We start from the raw sequence: 14,341 nt of genomic DNA, 5'->3' as shown, positions 1-14,341 counted from the left end.
TGCATAAACACAGCTGATTCATTTAGTGATGAACTGCCCCGTAGAAACTAATGAAGGTCGAGGAGCCATTTCAGCAGCCTTCTTAGTCCCTACACCCCCAGCAGGTCCCTGAGGTCCAGTGATCAAAGCCTACTGGTTGTGCAGCACCAGGCTAAAGACCAAAGGTGACAGATCATTTGCTGCTGTGGCCCCCAGACTCTGGAACTCTCTCCCCCTGAGCCTGAGATCAGTGGACTCAGTGGTCTCCTTCAAAAAGCAGCTGAAGACTCACTTGTTCAAGCTGGCTTTGGTGTGACCTTCTTCACCTCTCTCTCTTTATTCTGCTCTTATTCCACCTTTCACAGGATCCACTCATTTCCCTCTTTCCTATTCATTTTCTCTCTCCCTTTGCTTACATTGATTTTTAAATCACAATTTTATTTGTTTTCTGATTTTAAACATATTTCAATCATTGTTTTAAAATCTTTTATTATATTTGAATTTATTTTTGTTTTTGTGAAGTGCCTAGTGATTTTTATCTTGAGAGGTGCTACATAAAAGATTGTTTTCTTTCTTTCTTTCTTTCTTTCTTTCTTTCTTTCTTTCTTTCTTTCTTTCTTTCTTTCTTTCTTTCTTTCTTTCTTTCTTTCTTTCTTTCTTTCTTTCTTTCGTGTACAGTGCTTAAAATGCAAAGGTACAGCAAGGAGACAAGTTCCACTTTTGGTTTTACAACAGTGAATTAATAAAGGACACTAGGGGGTGCTAAAAACAAGACAAAACTGCATATTTTCCTTTAAAGTAAACACTGCGGTCTGTACTAAATAAGCTGTGCTGCAGAGTTGTTGTTGTTGTCCCTTCCTTCGGTTCTTCTGTATACTTTGTCTGCTTCACTCTTGCCAGTCCCTGTTTAATATTTGTGTGTTGCTGTAGGCTAACCGGAGGAATGCCGACATAAATGGGCGCATGTCGCCACCTACCGTCATATAATGGGACACACTTCAATCAATAATTCGGTTTTCTAACAAACACGTAACGTAGGACAAGGACTCCCACTCGGTTTAAGATTTTAGCTTTGTCATTGCTGTAGCTTGACTTAGATGCAACTAGCCTGGCAAGTCATCCTGTACATGTGAATAGATAGTCGGGCAACAACCAACTGGCAGCTGTCAGATGCGGGGCAGGATCTACAGTTTGTCTCCGTATGCTATTGGACAAAAAACGTGACATACTCACTGCTACGGATGTCAGTCAACGAGGCAGTCCGCTATACAGAGTTGAAAAAGATGCAAATACATCCTTTTTCTAAATAACGGATTTAAGTACTTCTATCTGCTCTTCACTCAAAGTCTGAGTCTAAGCCGTCCGAAGTTGATGCCAAGCCCATTTCAAATGAGACGTCCCTGTCTTAAGTTTGCTTAGTCGCAATAACATCCCGCCCACCAAACTGACAGAGCGCTGTGATTGGATCGGCACCACCTGCTGAGGCTCTAAGAGAGCGTGGCTAGACCCTACCACTGTGCTTGTATTTCTGGGCTAGCGTGTAACTGAGTAAAATGAGTTTATCTATTTATCAACGTACTGTTTATGACTCGTCTTCGCTTGTCATCGAGAATCTTTTGGTGCTGATCTCTCAATGGCAGCTGGCATGGATGCCAGGTGTGTTTTGATACAGGGTTTGCCAGAGTGCGACCAAGTCACTGGTTAGCAAGTCACCAGTAAGTCACAAGTCTTTCCAGCCAAGTTTCGAGTCCAGTCCAAGTCAAAGACAATCAAGTCCAAGTCCTTAACTTTGAATTTTCAAGTCATAATCAAGTCATCTGTCCAACTTCAATTTAATGACAATGATAATAAATAAATTCTAGAAATAAAGCTTCTTAAAGCTTCATTTATTTGCTCAAACAAGCAGGAAGTGCAACTGAGACTGATTATGAACAAAGTGCTGCTGCTTTTAGCAGAACAAGATCAAACCCAGGATGAATGATAAATGATAAATGACCCGCACTTGTATAGCGCCTCTCAGAGTAAGGACTCCAACGCGCTTTACGCTACAGTGTATCATTCATCCATTCACACACATTCATACACTGGTAGGGATGAGCTACGATGTAGCCACAGCTGCCCTGAGGCAGGGGCGAGGCTGCCGAGCACAGGCGCCACCGGACCCTCCGACCACCACCAGCAGGCAAGGTGGGTTGAGTGTCTTGCCCAAGGACACAACAGCAGAATTCTCTCTCCGGAGCCGGGATTGAACCTGCAACCTTCCGATTACTGGACAACCCGCTCAACCTGTTGAGCTACTGCTGCCCCAGAATGAAGAACGATTCAATCACACAATCACTGCAATTTGCTGGGTTCCTTATATAGGAAACTTTTTTCTGATTGGCTTAAAGAACTGACCTGTATTGGAATGTTTACTATGTGAAGTACCTTGAGACGACTCTTGTCGTGATTTAGCGCTATATAAATAAACTTGAATTGAAAATGGAATTGAATTCATGATTTTTGTCCATGTCGTGCCACTTTTGTGCTAAAATATCAAACATGCTCAAGTCATCAAGTCAACAGATGCAAGTCGATTCAAGTCACAAGTCATTGGCATTCAAGTCCGCGTCAAGTCGTAAGTCTTTATAGATTTTATCAAGACAAGTCAGAAGTTCTTAAAATAATGACTTGCGTCTGACTCGAGTCCACACCTCTGGGGTTTGCAGTGCTCATATTTGACCACAGGATGTCCTTCTGCCCCTTTACTTCCTCAAACTGTAGAAAAGCATATTTTTACACGGTTTAATGCCTTCTTACCCTCCTCTTTTGCTGTCACACCTTTTGAGATTTATAAAAGATACACAGATTCACTGCGGTCACACTTCTGAATCTGTGCCAATATTTCAACTGAGAAAAAAAATCTTTCTTTTAGATTGGTGACCGACTTTGAGGCTTTATTCCTAACAGAGTCGGAGGTGTGATTAGCATATGTTCCAGCATACAGGATGGATCTGAGGGGATATACATACATTAGGAGTTGTCCCATTAGCAGATCAGCGCATGGCTTGATTTATGCTTTCTGTTGGCATCACCTGACAGGGACATTAGCGTTACAAATGGCGACAGGTGACATTGTCAAGACCATCCGTCTCCAGACGCCGCACTGCCAAGATGATGTGAAAAGAGGAGGCAGCAAGGATTATGGGTAGCTTCAGAGTGGAGGGAAAGGTTCAGAGCCACACCATTTGTCTTTAAAGCACCTACTTGAAGATTACCTTGTCAGCATAAGAGGAAAAACACCTCTCCAGCAAGACAAATGGCAATTCAATAATTGTGAATGACTTGAAAGTGTCTCTCTCCTTTTGCAGAACTCAATTACAGTGATAAAAGCAACTAATATAAGTTCAGTGGGTACATGGCCAGATACCCTCAAGATTTATCACATCATAGGAGCTTATGACTTATTCACGGCCTATTATACTGTATGATTGCTATCACTTTGCACTAACTACAGTTGACACCATAGACCGCAGTGCTGTGTGGAACAATGGTTAAAGATTAGGGTGATTTCTGTTACTGGGAAAACATAAGTCACAAAAAAAGAGTTTCTCACCTAGTAAAATAGGATGTGTAGGAAAGTAATGATACAACCAAACGTGAGGTAAACAAGTGGCTGTGTGATGTGGTAACATTGCAACTCTTTAATCTTTCACACGTTAAATAAAAGTACAATCTTACATGTTTTAATCTAGTCTGGATCTCTACTGATTTATGATTTACAACCAAGAATAAGCATCATTGGAACAGAAATGATTGAATAAACCCAAGTTGTCTTAATTTTTATGTTAATTGTCAAGAATGTACTTAGTATGTAATTATACAGTCACCGGCCACTTTTTCAAACTTTTCTCCACTAACCTTCTCTTTTCCACCTTGCTCCTGTCTGCGATCCTCTTCAGTAGTATCCCTGCTACCATCTCCTATGATCGCCAAACTCTTTTATCCTGCCGTTCGTTCACGATCGCCCAAGACGCACCGAGGACGTACCTCCCTGTTTGTTTATCTGAGTGGCGCACTGGCCTGGAGCCAAACGACGATTCCAACCAGGGCGCCTCCAGCAATTTTTATCCGGTCCCGGGAAAACGTCGGAGGAAAAGAGGTAAACGAGCAGGAATCCAAGTGAGAAAAAGACTTCTCTTAAAGTGTGGTTTACCTGGTAAACATCGGCGTGATCTTCTAGCTTCTTTTCCTTTCTTTGGCGACTTGAGCGCCACTTCCGCTTTCCTGCCAGGCCGCGTTGGGACGCGGTTCATCCGTCTAAGTTTTTTAAGGTCGGTTTATCTTCATTCCTCAGTGGTTTCTCCTCCTGTTCCCTCCATGAGTGGTTTTTATAAACACCGTGGATCTAACCCTGCTAATTTACGTCCACTAACTCCAGCTGTTTCTGTAGTTTCTGATTCCTCCACCTCACTCAGCATGGCTCTATTAAACACCCACTCTGTTAACAATAAGTCCTTCCTGCTCAATGATCTAATTCTCTCTAAAAACCTGGATTTTCTGTTTCTGACTGAAGTTTGGCAGCAAAATTCTGATTATTCTGCTCTGACTGGACTCTGCCCGAGTGTTATTCTTTTCTTAGCCAGTCCCAGGGTTCTGGTCGTGGTGGAGGCCTAGCTGTTGTCTTCAGAGACCATCTTCCATGTAGCTCTACAACCTCTGGTCACTTTGCTTCCTTTGAACTGCAGCTGATTAAAGTCGGCCGTAAGGACCCGTTCTACTGTGCTGTGGTCTATCGTCCACCTGGTCCAAACAGTTCTTTCCTTCAGGAGTTTAGTGACTTTCTATCCTCCACTGTGAAGCTGTCCAGACTTGTGATTGTTTGGTGACTTTAACATCCACGTTGATGATCCCTCTGATCTCTTTGCCATGAATTTCTCCAGCCTTATGGACTCCTTCGGCTTTACCCAGCATGTTTCTGGCCCCACACACACCAGGGGGCACACTCTAGACCTTGTTTTTACTCTGAGTCTAAATGCTGACAGTGTTTGTCCTGAGGACGTTTATAATTCAGATCACCATTGCATTTTCTTTCACTTGTCAGTTTCTGCGTCTCCACCTCCTGCTCGCCGTATGGTTAGTTCTCGTTTTCTTAATGAGAGCACAGCTAGAAATTTTTCTGCTGCTTTTGATCCACCCTGTTCTTCTGATAACGACCCAGACTCCTTAACTTCTCAGTTTAACGAGCACTGCCTCTCCATTCTGGACAACATCTGTCCTGTCAGAACCAGATCAGTTCCTGCAGTGAACCCTACTCCCTGGTTTAATGACAGCCTTTGCATCCTGAAGCGCCAATGCAGAAAAATTGAGCGCTTGTGGAAGAAAACCCATCTCCACGTCCATCTGCTGCACCTAAAGGATCTTCTGACATCCTTTAACTCTGCAGTCAGAGACGTGAGGGTTTCCTATTTCTCTAACCTGGTGTCCCAGTGCAAAGGGAACCCCAAGGTGCTGTTTAACACCATCAGCAGCATCGTCTCTCCTGCCTCTCCTACAGCCTCCATCCACTCTGTTGCAGACTGTGAGAACTTTCTGTCTTTCTTTGTGGACAAAGTCAATAAGGTCAGATCTAGCATCTCTCCTTCAGCCTTATCGCCGCCTCTCCCGACTCCAACCAGACCCATCATCCTAGATAGCTTTGCTCCTGTTTCTTTGCCTGAGCGAACCAAACTAGTTAACTCTATGAAGACCTCTGCATGCCCCCTCCACATCTTACCCTCATCGTTGTTTAAAAGGGCTTTTCAGTCCATCTGTCTCAGCGTGCTCTCTATAATTAATGCTTCTCTGGTTTCTGGTCTGGTCCCTGCTTACTTTAAGAACGCTGTAATCCACCCGCTTCTTAAAAAACCGAGTCTCGACCCCTCTCTTCATAGCAGTTTCAGACCCATCTCTAAACTTCCGTTCATCTCCAAGATCTTGGAAAAGGTTGTGGCTAAACAACTCACAGCTGCTCTTGATGAACATAACATCGATGATAGCTTCCAGTTAGGTTTTCGTACAGCTCATTCTACTGAAACAGCTCTTCTTATGGTCTCTAATGACCTTCTGACTCACAGTGATGCAGGGGACTGTTCTGTTCTGGTCCTGCTGGACCTGACTGCAGTCTTTGACACTGTTGACCATCACCTGCTACTGGAGAGGCTGAGAGACTTGGTAGGCCTACCAGGATCTGCTCTGGAGTGGTTCTCCTCTTATCTTTCTGAGCGCTCCTTTTCTGTGGCCGTCTCCAAGTTTAGGTCCTCCACCACCTCCCTTGCCCATGGTGTCCCACAAGGTTCTGTGCTGGGGCCTCTGCTCTTCCTCCTCTATCTGCTTCCTCTTGAGCACATCCTGAGCTCCTTCAAAGGAATCTCCTACCATCTTTATGCAGATGACATCAAACTGTACATCTCCTTTAAGCCCCATGAGATGTCTAAGCTGCAGCTGTTACACACCTGCTTAGACTCTATCAAAACGTGGATGGCTGAGAGCTTTCTACAGTTGAATGAAGAAAAGACTGAGATCCTCATCTATGCCCCAGACAAGCTGGTTCCCAAAGTCAGAGACTCTCTTGGTCAGCTTGCTTCTCACACCAAACCTTCTGTCAGGAATCTTTGCGTGACCTTTGACCCAGCTCTCACCCTGGATTCTCCTGTCAGTTCTCTTGTTCGCTCTTCCTTCTTCCATCTCAGGAACATTGCTAAGCTGAGTCCCATTCTGTCTCGCTCTGAACTTGAGACAGTTCTCCACACCTTCATCTCCTCACGCTTAGACTACTGTAACTCTCTTTTCACGTGTCTGAGCAGAACCTCCCTGAACCGTCTACAGGTGGTTCAGAATGCCTGTGCTCGGCTTCTGACCAAGTCCTCCAAACACACCCACATCACCCCGCTTCTCCTCCAGCTTCACTGGCTGCCAGTCAACTTCAGGGTTCATTTCAAGATCCTGGTTCTGGTCTATAGGGCCTTACATGGACAAGCACCATCTTACATTGGTGATCTTCTTAGTCCCTACACCCCCAGCAGGTCCCTGAGGTCCAGTAATCAAAGCCTATTGGTTGTGCAGCACCAGGCTAAAGACCAAAGGTGACAGATCATTTGCTGCTGTGGCCCCCAGACTCTCTCCCCCTGAGCCTGAGATCAGTGGACTCAGTGGTCTCCTTTAAAAAGCAGCTGAAGACTCTCTTGTTCAAAGTGGCTTTTGTATGACCTTCTTCACCACTCTCTCTTTATTCTGCTCTCCCCACCTATTCCACCTTCCTCAGGTTTCACTGATTTCCCTCTTTCCTATTCACTCTCTCTCTTTCTTAACATTTTCTAATCACAATTGTCTAGTTTTTGCTCATTTTAAATATATTTTTAACCATTTTCTAAATTATTTTTTATATTTGTACATTTTTTGTTTTTGTGAAGCACCTCGTGATTTTTATCATAAGAGGCGCCATAGAAATGATATCTTCGTCTTCTTCTTCTACAGTAATATTTTAAAAAGATAACATTAGTAGTACTTACCACCCACCGTGTAGATCCTTCAGAGAGATGAAAAAGGTCATTGAACTTCATTTAAATAACACAGGGCTACATTGGGTTTGGTTTCATGAGGAAAACCAGAGGGGGCTACTCTGCTTTGCATGTTCTCCTCATGTATACATGGACTGAGCATGTACTCAATCAATCACTTTATTAAAGACTCAAGACGGTACAAAAACACATAATAAAAACATAAATAAGTAAAACAGGTAAAAATAAATGCAAGCTATTATAGGCTCACTTAAAGTTTAAGACGCCAATGATTCAACATGACAGAACTCCGTGTGGGGTTTGTCAGGGACAGGATTATACTGTACTTAAAGTCCCTTACTCTACACATACAACTGTACATGAGAGTCCGTCTCACTGCAGGGCTTGTAGGTACACCCACACTAACAAACATTTTGCTCGCACTGCACCATCTTGGCGTTCTAAGCATTGTCCCTAACCCATCATTATATGCAACAGTGAGTTTCCTCATGCTGCTTTGCTTATAACGCTTCCATAGATGGGCAGTGTACATGGGGGCACAGTATGCTTTAAACAGTGCAGTTTTCACAGCTACAGAACACATTCCTAACCTGCGTGCCAGTGTGTTCTCCTGCGCATACAGTAGACAGCACTGTCTGTAAATGTCCACATCGTCTGTCAGGTCAGCAGATATGTGATGACCCTAATATTTAATCACAGTACATTCACTTAGAACAGTACTGGACAAAAGGAAATCCGGAAAAACCAGCTCACTCCTCCTTACTTCTCGCAATTAAAATACGGCTCTTGTTGGCACTAAAAGTGATGTCAAACTCTGACCCATACTGAGAGCAGACCCTCAGTAACTGCTGAAAGCCAGCACTGTATGGGCGGAAGATCACCAGATCATCTGCATACATTAAGTGGTTTATTATTGTCCCAACAAACACACATCCAGTTCTGCAGTTATCAAGCTGCTTCGACAGATCATCCATATAGATATTAAAAAGAAGAGGAGACAGAATACTTCCTTGTCTAACACCATTACAGACCTTAAAAGGAGAGGACACACAATTACCCCATTTCACATACATAGACGGGAGAGTATTCCAAAATGATAAAATCCTGATTTCAGACTTAGGAACACCCCTGTCCTGTAATGTATAAAACAATTTTTCATGGTTAACGCCATCAAAAGCCTTTGATGCGTCAACAAAACCCATAAAAACGGTGGAATTATGCTTGTTATAAAAATCTAAAAACTCTTTCATAGCAAACGTACACATGTCTGTACCATGCTTTGATTTAAAACCAAACTGATTGTCAGTTGTCAGAACAAAATGCTCCATTCTATTTGAAATAACTTTCTCCATAACTTTAGATAAAATACTGGCCAGAGCTATTTGCCGATAGTTATCTCTGCTACTTATTTTGCCAGCTTTATCTTTCAAGATTGGCACTAGTGTAACAGATAAAATGGACTCAGGTAAAATGCCATGAATTAAAAACCTGTAAAACAGATAGCAAGCAGAGGTAAGAGTTTTCTACTGGCATGCTTTAGGTGTTCTGCAGAGATATTATCCCTACCACATGCCTTATTGTCCCTTAAGCCCATAACTGCGTCATATACCTCCTGTGGAGAGGCCCTCACATCCTCCATAGTATCAATACCACCCACCACAGGTGGGTTACTTTTTACAGTTAAAAAGCTCACAGTAATGACTGTGCCACCTCTGGGTAATATTCTCTGAGCCACTTATACCATCAATGTTTGCTGGCAGTGGTGTTCTAGAAGTTCTCCTTCTTTTTACTTCCTTCCAGAAATCGTTTACAGTTAGTTTGTAGCTTCCTAGCAAGAGCATCAGACCTCAGGGTGTCTTCGTTCCTTTTTATAAAACGTAATGCATACTTAAAATAGGCGTTTGTCCGTTTTTTATATTCAAACAAAGGACCATTTACTTACTACTCATGCATATGTAGATTTACCATGTTCTCACCATGAATTCATGGAGTTAGCAAGTTCTCCCCATTATGTGTGAAGTAAGCATGTTCTCCCCATTATGTGTGAGGTTAACATATTACCCCCATGCATGCACGGGTTTTCTCCAGCTACTTCAATTCCCTTCCACCTATCTAAAACATGTGTATTAACTGGAGTCTCTGAATTTGTTGTCTGTCTCATTGTCTCTATGGCCATTTTCAATACTCAAGAATGCTAGTAGATTCTTGTGTACTACACAAGTATGTTCTTAGCAAGGACAACAGAAAGTCTGTTCTACCAAGTATGGGAGGACGAGGACGGCATTTGGAAGAGAACCGTACTCTGTTATTTCCTGTCAACAAGCGCTGCCTCTTGCTGTGGTCAAAAAACAACCTGACATGAAAATAAAAGTCTAGTTTTTTTTCATCAGAACAGAGCTATGCCTCTTTTATTTGGATAGTGGGTTATCTAGTTAGTATTTTTAGGGATCATGAAGAGTAAAACTCAAATACACACAGCAAAATTTACAGGTTACACACAATTATTTACAATAACAGAAAATTTTATGCAATGCAATATGGGAAGATTTGCTATCCCAAGTCTGCAGAAGGATGCATTGATGCATCAAGGATACAATGGGTAGAGCAAGAACACATCTGGGAACTTTGAGCGAACTTGCCATTATGCATATTTAGGATTGGAACAGGTCTTGTGTCATCGTTGATGATGTTTCACAAGGACGAGAGTACGTAAGCACAGACAAGTATGCATACTGAGAAACGGCCTGTGTGTCCCTGTGATGGGATACGTGTCCAGGGTGAGAGGCCCAATGACTGCTGGAGACACCAGATACCCGTGACCTAGTATGAAAATTGTTTCTTTTGCTGGTTCAGAGGAGGACAGATTAAACCAAGGACCGAAGGTCAAGGTACACGTTCCAGTGTTTCTCAACCCTGGTCCTCAGGGCCCACTGTTCTGCATGATTTCCATGTCTCTGCTTCAGTACACCTGATTTACATTGGCTCCTCAGGAGGACATCAAGTGCTGTAGATGCCTGTTAATCACTCATTCATTGAAATCAGGTGTGAGGCAGCAAGGAAACACTGGGCAACATGGAAAACATGCAGGACAGTGGGCCCTGAGGACCAGGCTTTAGAAACAATGCGTTAACCTTCCTCCAGTGTTAGCATTCCAATACTATCTGTTACGTTAACTGGTCAGCATACTTGTGTCTTAAATCAGCCATAAAATATCCTAAAACAATTAATTATCATCCAGGTTTTCTTCTTACCTCTTGGTTACCTTGTTAGGCTCCCTTATGTCAGACGTGCTGCGGAGTGGAGCGGAGCTAAGGCGAGGATCAGACCGGGGAGGGAGCAGGCAGACAGGTAGGACTTACTTCACAGATTTATTAGGACGCACGCTGGACAATGAAACGATGAACCAACACAAGACACAGAACAGAAGGGGTTTAACTACAGGAGGACTTGGAGCTAAGGTGATTGGGAAAACGAGAGGCAGGTGGGAGTAATTAACGAGACACAAGGATGAACCAAACAGGGAGACAGGACAGGGTGTGACAGTAAACCCCCCCCCCCCCCCCCCCCAAAGGGTGGATCCCAGACGCCCACAGGAACAAGGAGCAGGACGGGAGGAGGGGGACACGGAGGGAGGGCCCAGAGGAACCGAGGGACCGATGGAGAGGCAGCAGGGACCAGCAGAGTCCGGGGGCCGGCGCCTGCGGCAGAGGAGGAGGCGACAGGCCCTTGGAGGCTGGCGCCTGTGGCAGACGAGGAGGCGATGGGCCCTTGGAGGCCGGCGCCTGTGGCAGAGGAGCTCTGCAGGCTGGGCCGGGGACATAGTCTCTGCAGGCTGGGCCGGGGACATAGTCCCTTGGACGGGCTGGACCGGAGCGACCTTCAGAACCACCCTTGGAACTGGAAGGGGTGTCGACTTCAGAACTGGAAGGAGTGTCGACCACAGGACAGGACCGGGCGTGGACCACTATCGACTTCTGGTCCGGGGGCATCGACTTCTGGTCCTTCGATTTCTGGGCCGTCGACCTCTGGACCACCGGCCTCTGGACCGGAACCGGAACCGTCTGCTTCTGGTCCGGGGGCGTTTGCTTCTGGCCCAAGGGTGTCGGCTTCTGGTCCGGGGGAGTCGGCTTCTGGTCCGGGGGAGTCAGCTTCTGGTCCTTCGACTTCTGGACCCTCGACTTCTGTACTGCCGACTGTTGGACCGCTGACTTTTGGACCGGATCCGGAACCGTCTGCTTCCGGGCCGGTATCCTCTGCTTCTGGGCCCGATCCGTCAGCTTCTGGGCCGGTACCATCAGCTTCTGGGCCGGTTCCGTCAGCTTCTGGGCCGGTTCCGTCAGCTTCTGGGCTGGGACCGCCTGCTTCCGGGCCGGTACCGTCTGCTTCTGGGCCCGATCCGTCAGCCCCCAGGCCGGTACCATCAGCTTCTGGGCCGGAGGCAGAGCCGCTGTGGCAGGAGCTGCCTGGACAAGCTGGACAGGATGCGGTGCGACCTCCGGGACCACCGCTGGAACTGGACGTGAGAGAACTGGTGGTGCTGGAAACTGTGTGAGCAGGGAGGACAGACCGTCCAGCTGATGCTCCTGGAGGCTGAGGGTCCGATGGAGCTGGGCCAGCTCAGCCCAGAGACCGGCGAGCTCCGCTGGGTGGACCCCGGGCTCACTCTTCTGGCTCCGAGATGAAGGAGCTGCCGGCTGGACGGAGGTCCTCTCCTGGCGGTCCGAGGATGAGAAAGTGTCCAGGTGAGACTCCTGATGGCTGACAACCTGGCGGATCCGGCCAAGCTCCGCCTGAAGCTCCATCAGCTGGGATGCGGGTGCTGCTCCTCCACCTGCAGATGACGGGGGCACCGATTGGACCGGTGACGGGACTGCTGACCTGGCGGGGGCGGGTCCAAGGCGCTGCGTCGGGCAGGGGTAGCGGCGAGTCCGCAGCTCCGCCCCGGGACACAGGGCTGCGGTGGAGCTCGGCGTTCTTCTCCACACCGCGGACCAACTCCGAGGGAACAGACCGCTAGGCTCGTGCCCACAAAACTGGAGCGATTTGGCAGCAGCTCCCGTTCCAAACTCGCCTCCGGTTCCGGGAGGACAGGGAGGAACGCCGCAGCCGAAGGTCGGCAACGGCGTCTTCGGCGAGGTGAAGCAGGAGGGGGGGAGGCCGGCTGGTGATCAGATGAGAGGAACTGGAGCAGGCACTCCCAGGGCAGAATCTCCCGGCTGGATCCTTCAACGGGTTCGGGTCGGTTCATTCTGTCAGACGTGCTGTGGAGTGGAGCGGAGCTAAGGCGAGGATCCAGACCGGGGAGGAAGCAGGCAGACAGGTAGAATTTACTTCACAGATTTATTAGGACGCACGCTTGACAATGAAACAATGAACCGAATGGTGGAGAGTCCCAGATTTAAACCCAGTGGGAGTTTCCCCCCGAAGAGGGAACAAAAGACCCCCTGATGATCTTCTACATAAACACATGAGCCAAGGTGTGAGGGTGGGTGTGGGTCCTATTCAGCCAGAGTTTCGGGTGAGCTCATTGTGAAGCCTGGCCCCACCCTATCATGTGAATTCCTGAGGTCAGATGGCCCAGGATATGCGTGGGCGTTAAGGCATCTGGGAAGGGATCTCAAAACTGGATTATAGATGGCAGACAGTTGGTGTCGTAAACCACCGCCTCTGTTCAAAGATGGTTGCTCACAATGGACATGTATGGCTTCCTTTACTCCTCTTTCAAACCATCTGTCCTCTCTGTCCAAAATGTGAACGTTGGCATCCTCGAAGGAGTGACCGTTGTCCTTTAGATGCAAATGAACTGCTGAGTCCTGTCCCGTGGAGGTGGCTCTTCTATCTTGTGCCATGCGCTTGTGAAGTGGCTGTTTGGTTTCTCCGATGTAGAGGTCTGGGCATTCCTTACTGCACTGTACAGCATACACCACATTGTTCAGTTTGTGTTTAGGAGTTTTGTCTTTCGGGTGAACCAATTGGTTTAAATATTTTGCCCCTTGGTCTTTTAACAACATACCCCTAATTTTCAATATAAAAAGTGGTCAAATGAAGCTCAAGAGAAAAAATGTTAACAAATAAAAGGTTTTTTTATTACCTGCCAATTACTGAGAGGTATTCAATCATATTTCTTCAATGTTTAAAAAAAAATTACATTTTTAAGATGGTCAACTAAAGGAACATCTATGGTGTTTTGGGTCAGTTTCGAACCCTGTACAGTATATTAACTTTTTTTTGTAACAAATAGACCATTAATACACATTCAAAATGAAAAGCAGACCTAGTAATAAATAATAAAAAATGATAATAAAATGTAGATTTACAAGGTCAAACAACAACCAACCGAGAAAATCACACAGACCGTAATCAAGTACTAGTTCCAGAAAAACTCAGCAAGAACAATTTTGTGTGTGTGTGTGTGTGTGTGTGTGTGTGTGTGTGTGTTAGAGAGAGAGGGAGGGAGTATAGATGCACTAAAAGTGTCATGTTATGCTACACAAAACTATGTTCATTAGAAGCTCAGGAGGTAGAGCGGGTTGTCCAGTAATCGGAAGGTTGCAGGTTTGATCCCAACTCCTGTCGGAGAATGCTGCTGTTGTGTCCTTGTGTTATGATTCGCCCCTTTTTGTGTTTGTGTTTAACTTTTTCTTTGTTGTTTTTGTTCAGGTCAGCTGCAGCTCCTCTCAGGAATCCTCCCCTTCCCTGTGAACCTCCTGGAGTGCTGCAGCTGAACCACATCATCTTGATTGCCCTCACCCTATTTCAGGCCACTGCTGCCAGTCATCAGTGTGGAGTTGTCTTTGCTGAGTTGTACTTGTATGGATTGAGTT

Source organism: Nothobranchius furzeri, chromosome 11, assembly GCF_043380555.1.
Source record: "Nothobranchius furzeri strain GRZ-AD chromosome 11, NfurGRZ-RIMD1, whole genome shotgun sequence".
NCBI classification, from domain to species: Eukaryota; Metazoa; Chordata; class Actinopteri; order Cyprinodontiformes; family Nothobranchiidae; genus Nothobranchius; species Nothobranchius furzeri.
The sequence above is the reverse complement of the archived record's forward strand: the minus strand, read 5'-3'. Positions refer to the sequence as shown.